This window comes from Diprion similis, chromosome 10 (assembly GCF_021155765.1).
Source record: "Diprion similis isolate iyDipSimi1 chromosome 10, iyDipSimi1.1, whole genome shotgun sequence".
In the NCBI taxonomy this organism is placed as follows: domain Eukaryota; kingdom Metazoa; phylum Arthropoda; class Insecta; order Hymenoptera; family Diprionidae; genus Diprion; species Diprion similis.
This window is the reverse complement of record NC_060114.1, coordinates 13,596,760-13,609,391: the sequence shown is the minus strand read 5'-3', so window position 1 is coordinate 13,609,391 and position 12,632 is coordinate 13,596,760. Positions and strand designations below refer to the sequence as shown.

The following is a 12,632-nucleotide window of genomic DNA, read 5'->3' as shown; positions in this document are numbered from 1 at the left end:
ATCGGATATAATAAAATAAATACTCGAAGAGATAAAATAATCCCCGTAGTTATCGAGTAGCTAACAGGTGTGAGCTAAGTAAAAGCTTCCGATTTCCTTTTCTCTCTAAACTTTCTTCCGATTCACCGAAATGATCTTTCTTACTTCGTATAACCCCAAAAACCCCCGAGTAACAACTTTCGGTCAGAATCATCAAATTTTGATAATGTTTTCGATGTTACGTCCGCCATCTTGGATATTCGAAATTATCAAATATACCCTGAGTAACAAGTTTCGGTCAGAATCATCAAATTTTGATATTGTTTTAGATTTGACGTTCGCCATATTTCATCCGCCATCATAGATTTTCGACCCCAAAAACCCCCGAGTATCAAAATTCCGTCCAAAACATCGAGTGGAAAAATGTGTGACTGAAAGTGTTAAATAATAATAGAAAAATCTGTTTGCTTTGCAGGTGAGTAATAATTTCAAAACATTTCATTAACTTCATCTCAACTTTTTCACCACAATTTTCATGCCTGACGTACAATCGATAATAATAACAGTAATAATATGTCCTTAAACATCACTGCGAGCAATTATAGGAAAGATCCGGAGATTTGTCGAGGGGATTGGAACAGGACTGCAGGGTAAAAAAAATGTACAACTTTACCGAACTAGTGTGCGGATTGTACGTGCGGACAAGCATGGACGGGAGGGTGTTGCAGGCGTAGCGGAAGAGTCTAGTGGATATTGGAAGGAGGGTTGGGTGTCAGTCAAAGGTTAACCAACCATAAGAGGGCCATTGTGCGTATAATACATATATAGAAACGAAATATATAAGAGAAGATAGAAATACAGAAGCTGGGGTGTTGCCGAATTTTCGTCGCGCTGCAGCTCCTCCTCCCTATCCGAACGAAACAGGGGATCCACTGATTACATGTCAACTTGGATATATCCACTCTCTGCGGACAATATGCAGCGCCCCCTTCCAACTCCTCTTCAAATTGAAATTAATTTGAGTGGTTTTTCCTTCTCGCTGAAGCCGCACGACGAATCTCAACCGACACCCATCGCACCCTTCGTATCTGTTTAGCGACGTATTATACACCTACGATGCGATTGCGATGAGGATTAAGATTAGAATTGAAAGAAGAATGGAAAATACGTTTAGGAAGAAGATAAATCGATGGTAAGAAAAAACTACAAACACATATTATCACGATACTTTCACTTTAAGGAGAATATTTTTTTGTATTATTAATCCGGTTTTCACTCGTTGTAAACCATAAATTTGCCGAGAAAGCGAAGGATGAAAAACGATCTCAGACGGGGTTCCAAAAAAAAATTTACTCCTTCGAGCCGGATTTGAACCAGCGACCTATGGATGTCTCTCATGATCGTGCCAACTACAGTCCACCGCTCTACCAACTGAGCTATCGAAGGCTGTATGACAGTTTGGCAAAATTGATGACATCACCGTTTCACCGATCAAAAGTTCGACCCATTTTTATCTTCGTCGATGCCGCCTATCTTTTAAACTCAGATAACGGTGGAAATATCCGTGTATGATGAAATCTTTTTGTTACGACGATGAAATAGCTCACTTCGTGAGTTATCCGGAGAGTGGAAGAAAAACAAACAGACAAATACCTAAATCGCGTTTTCGCCCGAATGAAAAAGAGCGGGAAAGCGTGGCCACGGGTCGTAAAATCATCGAGATGGGTAGTGTTTTAGTGTTTTCGGGATGGCGACTAGTCGTGAATGGGAAAAAGGGGCTTAACTGCTCGGCAAAATTGATCCGCGTACATGCGACTTTCTGAACACCTAATTACCGGCCATCGATGAATAATCCAACAAGCGGCTGATCCCGGCTGCGAATGTGCGAGCGGAACAAATGGCGCAGCCATGAAACGAGCGAGCGGTAAGATCTGGCGCCATTTTCAAACAGCGAATTACAGCGCGCTGCGTATCCGTTAACGAGGAAATAAGAGAGCGTGATCCGACCTACCTTGAATAATTCAAGGGGTCAGCAATTCCGAGTTGCAACTTAGAGACGCGTTTCCGGTTTGTGCAGACATATCCGATATACCTACCAATGCACGACGCACGTTTTCAGGCATGTGCGTGTTACATGGATTTTACGAACCCCGATGAGGGGGACGAGACGCGATCGTTTTTACGCCCGGAGGAGTTTGGGGCATAAAAATTTCGCGTCTTGTTTAAACGGCGGCCCCCCATTCGTCGATGGAAACTGGAAAGCGTGGCCTAATAACATTTTTACGATGAAACTTATTCCAAGCGGCTGTAGAATGGGGAAGAAGGAAAAGCAGGAGGAAGAGATCTAAGATGGCGATGGAGGGGGGTAAGGGGTCGTGTAATAAAAGACATTATAATTGCCGTGACGGACGTAAATCTTAAATATCAGACTTTTATGACTCGAGGTAACCGGGGGCGAGGAAATTGGCCCAAGATGTTATACGGATTTATTGGAAATATATTCGAGGAGACGCGAGATCGGTTTAAAAATATCTCAGTACCCCTTCCTCGGGAAAACTCGTCGAGAAATTCAAGGCTTCCGCGGTTTTCGAACGCCAAACTAACCACTCTCGACGATCAGCCAATCCGCGCTTCTGGCCACGCGCCTCCTTCGCCCCCATTGGCCATTCAGGGCATGAAACACGAAACGCCTGGACAAACTGAGCAATTTTACGGAACCACGATTGCAGGGCGATTTCGTTCTCTTCTCTAAGCAATCAATTGAATTGAACTCGAAGAACGCACGGTGCTTGAGACGACGGGGTGACTTTTTTACGCCTTTGCATACAAGGGAGTCCAAAGCCGCGGGGCTCTCTCGAGCCTCTGTGTCATAAACAATAAAGATTCGCGTCATAACTCGAACGTATCACATTTTATTTAATTGCCTGCACGGCTAGGGTGGAATGAGGATTTTTCTTTGGCTTATGGGGTGCGGCGGCGGCGGCGGCGGCGGCGGCGTCGGCGGCGGATGTTCGTGTGCATAATATTATTTATTGCTAAGAAGCTGTTAAAGTTTAACGTTTTCGAGAGGAAGCGCCTCTTATACCATATACATACATCTATGTATATATAATGTATATGTATATGTATATATACACATATATAGGTATGCATGGCATTGCAGGGCGCGCGTTTCACTTCGAAAATTAAACTCAATAAAATGTTTGTTATCCAATCAAGTCGCCGTCTTTAATGTCCCTGAATTTGTAGAAAGCGATCTTAGACCTGACAGTATAACGTATTATCTCGGGGATAAGACCTCCGCCGGGGCTCCATAACTAAGGGCTCTAAATTAGTTATGCCCTTCGTCCCCTTTCCCTTCCACCCCGAGAAAACGATGAGCTCGCCCATATTCCCGGGCTCTAAACGATTTCGCTTCAATTTTAACGCCACCCGATGTACAATAAAACTGATATAAAACCCACAACTCGAGCATGTAGGTATATAAACCATAATGCAGGTGAAAATAATTACTGTCAGTCAGTGTAGTTCGTGACCCGTTTTGCTAATCCTCTATTTGATATTTATTTATTTATTTAATTTTTTTTGTCAATTTTTTTGTTTAAACCGTCATCCTCTTCCTCTTCGACTCGGCTACCTTCAGGGCTCTTCACGTCCGCCTGGAGGTTCTCCTCGTCATCTCGGTTACGCGAAGTTCTGCTCGTTAACCGCAGCGTAGAGCACTTCTCTCTTATTATACCGATGCTGCTGGTGCTACCGGTGCTATTCCTTACTGCGAGAGGCAAGAGGGATGATGCCGTTTAAATTTAAATTGGGAAAGTATTTTACGATCGAAGCGAGATTTTGATGGGGCTGTTGTCACATCTTGATGAACTAACTTGAGAGCGGTAATAATCTTTCAAAACTGTTTACGATAACGTCGACTTGAATTTTATAGAGAAAAATCTTCAATAAACTCTCCCTATCTCTCTCTCTCTCTCTCTTTCTCTTTCTTTCTGTCTCTCTCGGTTTTATTACGGCCTCGAGACTCCAGGTGTGCAAAATTTTATAATATACCTCATCCCTTTCTTCTCTTCCTTTAGGTTCTCGATCACAAACGCTGCAGACATGATGTGATTTTAATAATTATTATACTATTATTATTATTATTATTATCATTATCATTATAATTGCTATTATTATCTTAGAATGAAAAATAGATCATTCGGAGAAACTATTTCACCCATATCGTATATAACGTATAAATATATGTGCAAGTTTTTTACTATATATATATATAGGTATACAGATCAGGATTTACTTAGTTTGATGCTTTTTTCGTTTCCTAATAATACACAGTTTCTCTTTACTGCGATAAAATTAATAAAATAAAGGAATGCTGGGTTGAAAGAAGAAAAAAAAAAGATAAAATAGAAAAAAAATATTGCTAAGGTCCCACCGAGATTTGAACTCGGATCGCTGGATTCAAAGTCCAGAGTGCTAACCATTACACCATGGGACCTCGATATTCAACTGTTCGAACTGTTTGTATAAGAATTAATACAAAGAGAGAAAACATCGTAGGTAATTTATTTTTACAAAACTAGACGAAAATAAATAAAATAGTTCAAACACGCTCACTTTGGCATTTATATCAATACACGAAGACGAATAAGTAGAGAAAAAAAAAAAGAATATTGTGAAATAATAACGATAAAATCGAATGTGTATATATAGAATATATTATGATAACCTAACTTAACCTCGAATGCTTTAATAGATAAGATGCATTACTGCAATTGAATAAACAAGCCTGCTCGATTCTCGGAATGGTTAAACGTTACTTTTTTTTTTCTAATCGTACTTCTTTTTTTTTTTATTTTTTTACCACACAAATAGCTATAATTAGACGCATAATTTAACTATGAAATCTTATCTCTTGCTGGGAAGATAAATTAAGAATTAAAATGACGGGATATCGACGAGTAAAGTAATAAATCGAACGTCTCTTTGTGTTTGGGAGTATAGAGTATCAAACGTTGTCGCAGGATGCAATTGTGTAAGAACTGAGAAATGATGAAGATATCGTGCGATAATCAATCGGAAAGAGAAAATTTGTTTGCAACAAGTCAGAGTTTTATTCGAAGAAATTCCTTATTGCTTCTTCACGTTGAAAAATAATTTCATCAATTTCACTAAGATATCAGTATTTTTACCGCAATTATTCAATACCTTGAATAATTACGAATAATTCGATTTCTAAATTTAACAACTAATTATAATTTATCATACGGTGAAGTTCTTTCCAAACTTGAATCTTAATTTTTTTTACAACTGTGTTACACGATGTATACATTGTACACAAAACCCCCTTCGAAAAGGAAAAGCGTCGGTGTATATAATATATTACACCTATACCTACGCGCAGTGTAAGTTGGCTCTTCGCGAAGTATCAGCAGCCCCTAATTGAACGGATGTTGGCAATAAATATGCCGTTGCACTTGAAGGGTGATTTTTATAATAGCTCGGGTAACGAAACTATATATACGACACACTATTGTATACATATACACGTATACATAGACGTATATACAAAGTGATGTTCTATGGGACGGGAGTTCCCTGCGCGGGGTTCGTACACCGGAAACCGGAAATGCGAAGCTATCGATGCGACGTAACCCCCAGAGCTCTTTTGAATAATGCGCGCGCTCGCGTCCGCCCCACGTTTTTTCAACTTTACACAATTGCGAATTGTAATAGGCGCTTAATGCGCGCATAAGGACAGATATGCCATACGTACATTGCATATAGTTATGCAGATATACATAAGCATTATGTATACGGAATTAGGAGAGAATTTTTCAACACATTGTCTGTGTTACAAAATTAAAATCCTCACCTTTTTCATTTAAAATTCCGCGTTGTTGTGTAATTTTCGTGTCTCGATATTTATTCGTTAATGAAAAAAAGAGAAACTGTTAAACAACTGTCTTAATGTTCCGGAAGCAGTGTAAAAAATATTTCCCCACAAGTCATACATGTTGATTATGCAAAATGTATTTGATATTGTTTTGAATTGAAATGTAAAAAGGAGAATCAAAAAGTGACGCAAGTTTTGAAAATTTAGTAGGAAAAGAAAAAATCAACAAAAAAAAACAAACTATTCAGACATTCGTAAATTACAAATATCGCGTAAAGACCGTAAGCCTGCAGAATCGATAAACGCAAGAATTAAAATACAGGTTTCTTTGACTTTGACGAAAAAGTGAAAGGGAAGAAAAACGAAGATGAGGAAATGAAAGCGAGGGTGGGGTGGGGGCCCTCGAGACGGGAAGATATCTGCAATTGGGGAGAAAAAAAAGGGGGGAGACGGCATAAAAATTAACCCGGGATTCATCTCGCGGCTCTTCTTCTCTCAAGGAGCAGCAGCACAGCAGCGGCAGCGGCAGCATCGGTAGGTATACATCGAGCCTTGGTAACGTGAATCTCATTAGTTCTGCCTTGGCGCATGTTGCGGAGGCTGTGGTACATAGCGTCACTTTGATGTCACCCGACGTCACCGAGACGCCCCGGGCATCCAGAGCACGCGACGCCATTACCGTTCCCGTCATTATTGTCGTTGTTATTATCATTATTGCTATACAGAGTGACTGTATCTAAGGGTAAAATGGCCCGTCGTCTGCTGCGATGTAATGCGCATGTGCTAAAATTCGAGAGCAGTTGCTCTGTCAGGGCTACCAACCGTCGTAAATTCAAATGTCACGTCGACGCGATGTATATTGTAAACTCAAAAATTTTTATGGCTGACGTTGCTGAGCACAACTCCCAGCGACGAGTGGTGAAATTTTTGAGGTTATGTTCACGACAGTTGGTCACCCTGGCAAACAACTTCTCGTGGATCTTAGCGTATGCGCATTGCATTCTATGAGACGATGGTTCATGAGGTCGTTACATAATCACTCTGTGTATCACCGTTGCCATTACTGTTATCGCTGCTAACGGCGCGATAATTGTTATATTATGTGCGTTGTTCACACCACTGGTAGCAAATTACGTAGATATATATATATAATGAGTGTGACCCCGCGAAGCGTCTACTGATTATCTGATCCGAACGGAAGAGGAAACCGGAATATGGAATCCGTGAAAATATTATCAGTTATTTCTGAGATAATTGGTCTTTCATTTATAAAATTTTTTATCAGAGGTTACAGTTTAAAAGATTCTTACTCAGACACCGAGCAACAAGTAATATCTTTGAGAGTAATTTTCTGTTCGAAACACAATTGATCACAATTTTTCAACCCCGATATTGTCTGCGATATTTTTTTCGGTTTCAAACTATAAATTTCAATGTTTTATACACGTTTTATAAGGATTTTTTATTTATTCTGAAACAGTTATTTTTGTCACATTTTGTCTGAGGACATTTGTTCTCTGTTTCCTTCATGACCCCGAAAGTTCAGGTTCGTCGATTTCTCCACGACAAAAAAATGTTCCAAATTCAGGTAGATCAGATCGTGCCAGTATGAATGTATGAAAATTTTTCAAACATAACATCCACACGGGCAATGATCTTACATGTTGTGTGACACATATTTTTTTTTTACAATCATCACTGAAACCACGTAGTACGTTGTTATAAAAAAATAGTCCATGTCATTGTTATCGTCGTAATAATTATCAACTTCGTAGTGACGCTTGTTATTATTGTTTTTATCATACAAAAGCCTTGAACAATGCAGGGACACGGAGTGCATTACGGAAAGGGGGGCGGCGGAAAGGGGCCCCTATAGAGCCACGTGACCACGCGTCAGAAGCGTCAGCCATGTTGTATTTTAAAATGCGCGGGAAAATAGGGGCAGTCGCACGAGGCGAGGAAAGAAGACGAACGGGGATGACATAATGGGGTGGGAAGCCGGCATTGCGGGCAGGCAGGACGAAAGGGTGAGGGGATCGTTGAATTAACGATCAGAAAAAAGCCGAGGAGAGAGAGAAAGAGAGAGTGAGAGAGAGGGTGAGAGCACCTAGCGTCGTCACGCCTGGTGGCAAAATGGTGTGTGACTAATGCGCCTCTTTGTGCATTATTACATGCGTATGTAGTATGAAGTACCTTCGAGTTATTGTGTTCACTGCACAACGTTTTATACATATATATATATATATATAGGTATACACATAGGCATGTATATATATATATATATACTATAGGTACTCCGGAGTGGAAATCGTCGAGATTAATTATTGGGCAAGACGTAAATATTGAATTGATCATCAATTGAGCGTTTAGAATTTTTCTGTGCAGTACGAGGATTAATTTTGAATTTTTTTTATTTATTTATTGTATTCTATTTATAATAAGGGGTTCGAGGTAAGCCTGATTTCACTACCATTTAAATGACTTCAATATTAGTTTTTCTTTTTTCAAGTGCAAATCGACGATTTATTATTATTTACCTGATTCAGGCGACGTTTTCATTACTTCTAAAAACTTCGAAAGACTGCGAAAACTTTGCGCAACTACGATGGCTTTGACCAAAGAAAAAAGAATAGCTTTACTTGAACTCAAGTGACATTAGAAGACGACTTCGGGTGATCGAATTAAAGCTATATCAAACAATTTTTTGTCAATATTGACGTACAATAGTCAACATTTTGATTTGAGTTCATTGTCTCTAAACTGTACACTAGGAATTTTTTCAATACCCTATTATACAAAAACGACCCTTGATTGATAATATATTTTTAAAACAGAAATTAAAGTGAAATTTCAACAATATACACAAATGTTTTCATCAATGATTCGAGCTATTAAGAAGTTGAACAATTTTACTATAACACATTTGCGAAAACATACTTTTTTACATGTCAATCCGTACAAATATCAATAAAATATCTGATTCCTCATTTTGCACTTGTCGAAGAAACGAAAAAAAGAATTGAACAAGAATAATTAAAATCAATGCCGGAGCTTCTCTTCCTTGCTTTCTGCCTGTGTTTTTTTTTTTTTTTTGTTTAAACTCTGATCCGAAACGGCAGAGCAATTAGACGTGATTACGAGTATCAATTTACAGCAGTGGGGCACCGGCGTGGCCGAATGAGAGCGATGCAATCGACCGAGGGAATTGCGGTGTAGGTCAGTGCCGCTGCCCACGGTTCGATAATTTAGGTGTTTTGAGGGGAATTTCTCGCCCTCCCTCTTTCTCCCTTTACGTACACGCCGTCCCGTCCCTCCGACGGTATTTGGTAATCAATTTTACGCCGCGACAAAATCCACCAGCTATGTATACACGCACGTGTGTAAGCGCGCTCACATACGCCTAAATGCTACTCGGGTTATACCGCAGGTACCTAATTGCAATCGTAAAAAAACACACCTGCGGTGTTCAAACAGAGGAAGCAAATTCCTCGTCTCAATTACCCGCACGATTCGGTCGTTCTGTCATCAATTTTCCTTTCGGTGTTATACTGTTTTCGATTCTAATAGAATAATAATGCGGTTGCTTGGACGAAAGTTTATACCGAAAGCTTCGTGAATTTCTTTGAAAATACAAAAATAAGAAATACTGTGATCGATAGAAAAAAATGCTGATATCGATGGTTCGTTTCGAATTGGTACAGAATGATTAAAAGTCCATCATGTTTGTTCCATTGCCTTCTACAATGGCTCGATAATTCATCCCCAAGACTATTTCCTACAAATTCACTATAGAGCACTTTTTTCAAATCATTTTTGCATGAAAAACACTCGATTCGACAACATATCACTAATTCATATCGATTACTGTCAACAAATGGTGATATTGAATTAAGAACTGAAGAAAAATCTGTCGACGCAAATTCGTTTCAATAATAAAGATTTTTCCATAAAAATTTTCGTTTGGTATTTTACTACCGCTAGTATATTGCGCTGTTATCATCATCACTGTAGCTTTTTACTTTTATTTTCTTGCTTTCTAGTTATGAAGCAGCAATGAAACGCCCCGAGTTTCACGTGAGCCATCATTTTACTGCTCAAGGGTTATAATGCGGCATTAATCGTTCGAGATCAGTTTGACCCGGGGGGATACGTGGCGCGTCACGAATGGTGGGCATAACCAAAATGCATTAAAAGTATTTAAGGACCTATCTGGCGTACAGTCTGAACAAAAATATAATAACATGATCCGGAAGCTGAGATGCCAATCAAGATAAATATAACCTAAACGTCCCAATCTTGCAAATTCCATCTCTTAGATACACCATATCGTTAAGGGTTCTACGGGGTCTCATTTTCTTGGTTTTTTTAACGAAGAATCACGTGGGTAAAAAAAGTTGTCGCCCAAGTTCCAAAGAAGTAAAATCGGGGTCGTTGTCTCGAGTCGAAAACATAAGCTGCTCTCTAGCGGCGGTAAATTTAAATTCCTTGGGGTGTTTTTACACCATTATCACCCAGTTTTTTGGATCATAATTTCTTGAACCAGAGTGTACTAACTACGATACACCCTCCGAAGCGATTAGCGAGCTAGGCGACCTCTGGCCAACCGGTGGCCGTTGGCTAGGCGCAAGTGGCTGTCCGAACTGCTGTGATCAGAAGCGACGCGGGGCGTCGCGACGCCAGATGCTAGAAATGCGGGTTTTATCCTGAAATGAAATCTTCGCGGCTCGGTACGCGTTCTGGATTGCTTACTTACATTAGTTATAACCTGGTCATTAGTCGGCCTGACGCTTTGCTCCCTGCGTGCACCCTCTTCATCGTATGCAGCATGCGTTCGCCTTCGTTACATCCAACTTCGTTCACCGCGCCACACTTCAGTGGCGGTTATATCATTTCACTTCGATACCTTACACGACCCGAAGCTATACGATCTAGATTGATAGCGATAACCCCGGCCTCGAGCAGACCAAAAGGGTTCCGGACTCCCGCTGCGCCCGATTGTCCGGCTGCTACTCGATGCGACGACGCGACGCGACGGGTGCACCAACCTAGTGCAGAGCCTGGTATTGCTCCAGGTTTCTGCACCGACGCCCCCCGGCGTCGGGAAACACGCGGGGAAAATCGAGGCGTTCAATTTAATTGAAATCCGTACGCCGTTGTTCCCCTCTTCATTCTCTTTATTTCCCTCCTTCGCCTATTTTTTGTCAAATCGTTTTTCTCTGTCATTTTCTATTCTTTTGGTTTTTCTTCCATATTATAGATTAGAAACACTCAATGCAAATCTGAATACGTTTAGGAAATTTTTTTTGTTTTTTTTTTTTTTCACAGATACATACATATATGGAGATATTCAAATTTTCCAATTGATATGAACATAAGTAAAGAAGAAGTGAAAAGAAGATTTTCGCGTGGGTAAAATTCGTTTGTAGAGACATCTTATTTTCAAGAGGATTTTTTTTCTTCATGTCGAAAGTTGATCATCAGGACGATAAATTGAATAGTTGAATACGTTGAATAGTTGATCCAGTGTTTCTTTTTTCTACGAGAAAGTTTCAAACGAAAAACCGTATTACTATACTTTATAAGAACGATAAGAATTTCACATAAACTTGAAATGATTCAATTAAACTGATATAAAACCTGCCCAGTATAAAAACGACGCTAATTAAAAACATTCTACCAATTTCAACTGTAGGCGGAACGAATTTATGGGAAAGAGGGTTGAAAGCCCAAAACATACCATCAAGCTTAGTTCTGGCTAACTTGACGATGAATCTAATTTGTATACTCAGTAACAAATTACCGAATCGGCAAACCTCGGTAAGAATTTTTCGAAAAATCTCACGCATCGCGAAGCAAAAATCACCATCATAACCGATATATAAATATTGCGAGAAGTGAATGGAAAAAAAAAAAAAAAAAAAAAAACGGGTAAAGCAAAATCGAAATGAATAAGTTTTCGATCATTTTTTCCCCCTGGTTACGCAGCATCGCAGATATAATAACCAAGAAAGGCGAACATAGCCGACTTATGAAATTGATATTACGGGATAATAAAGCGGAATCGCGGGTTTTTCCCCATCTCGTGGAAAATTAGGGGTAGATTAGACGCTACGTTCGGTGATCCCGGTCGTATATCTGCTTCACTAACACGCGGATCCAGATGCGTATGTGTTTGTGTTTGTGTGTGTGTTTATTGACCAGGATCGGTTGGTGTATGGAGCGTTCTGCGTTCAGGGTGAGTTACGGTACTGTGGACAGTGTGATGTATTGCCGGAGAACTGGAGGACCGGACTAACACCCGAGGGAATGGAATACGCAACCCCTTGCAGTCGCCCAAGCCTGTGAATTATTGGAATATTGATGGCGCCGCCCTTAAAGTGCCTCAATTATCTCTCGCTATACGCGGCTGAAAGATACAGGCTAAAACTAATTCGACAAGCGTTATTGCGTAATTGGCACACCTATAGATTAGCGTCCATCTCAACAATCCCCGCGCTTTTAATTCTCATCGAATGTAGTTTATAGGAAATATCTGCAACCGATTTGTAACCGATTTTTAAATCTGGAGTAAATTGCTTTCGTGAGAAGATGATTGAATTAAGCTACTTTGTTTTTTGAGTGAATTTGAGTAAATTGTTGATCCACAAATGATTAATTTTTTCAACCCATTTGCCAACTTATTTATGAAGACGTCTTCGTTTTTCAGTGCGAAAATTCGATTTGATTAGTTATTCGTATCGAAAAGTATTATGAA

General features: G+C 39.8%; 2 non-coding genes across 2 annotated transcripts; both read right to left on the bottom strand.

The window, feature by feature from the left end:
• Positions 1-1,332: 1,332 nt before the first annotated feature.
• Positions 1,333-1,425, bottom strand: Trnay-gua. The gene is made up of 2 exons: positions 1,389-1,425; positions 1,333-1,368 (listed from the first exon to the last, which is right to left on the bottom strand). It is a non-coding gene; the product is annotated as a tRNA-Tyr (tRNA).
• A 2,983-nt stretch (positions 1,426-4,408) lies between these two features.
• On the bottom strand, positions 4,409-4,480 carry Trnaq-uug. The gene has a single exon. It is a non-coding gene; the product is annotated as a tRNA-Gln (tRNA).
• Between the last annotated feature and the right edge of the window lie 8,152 nt (positions 4,481-12,632).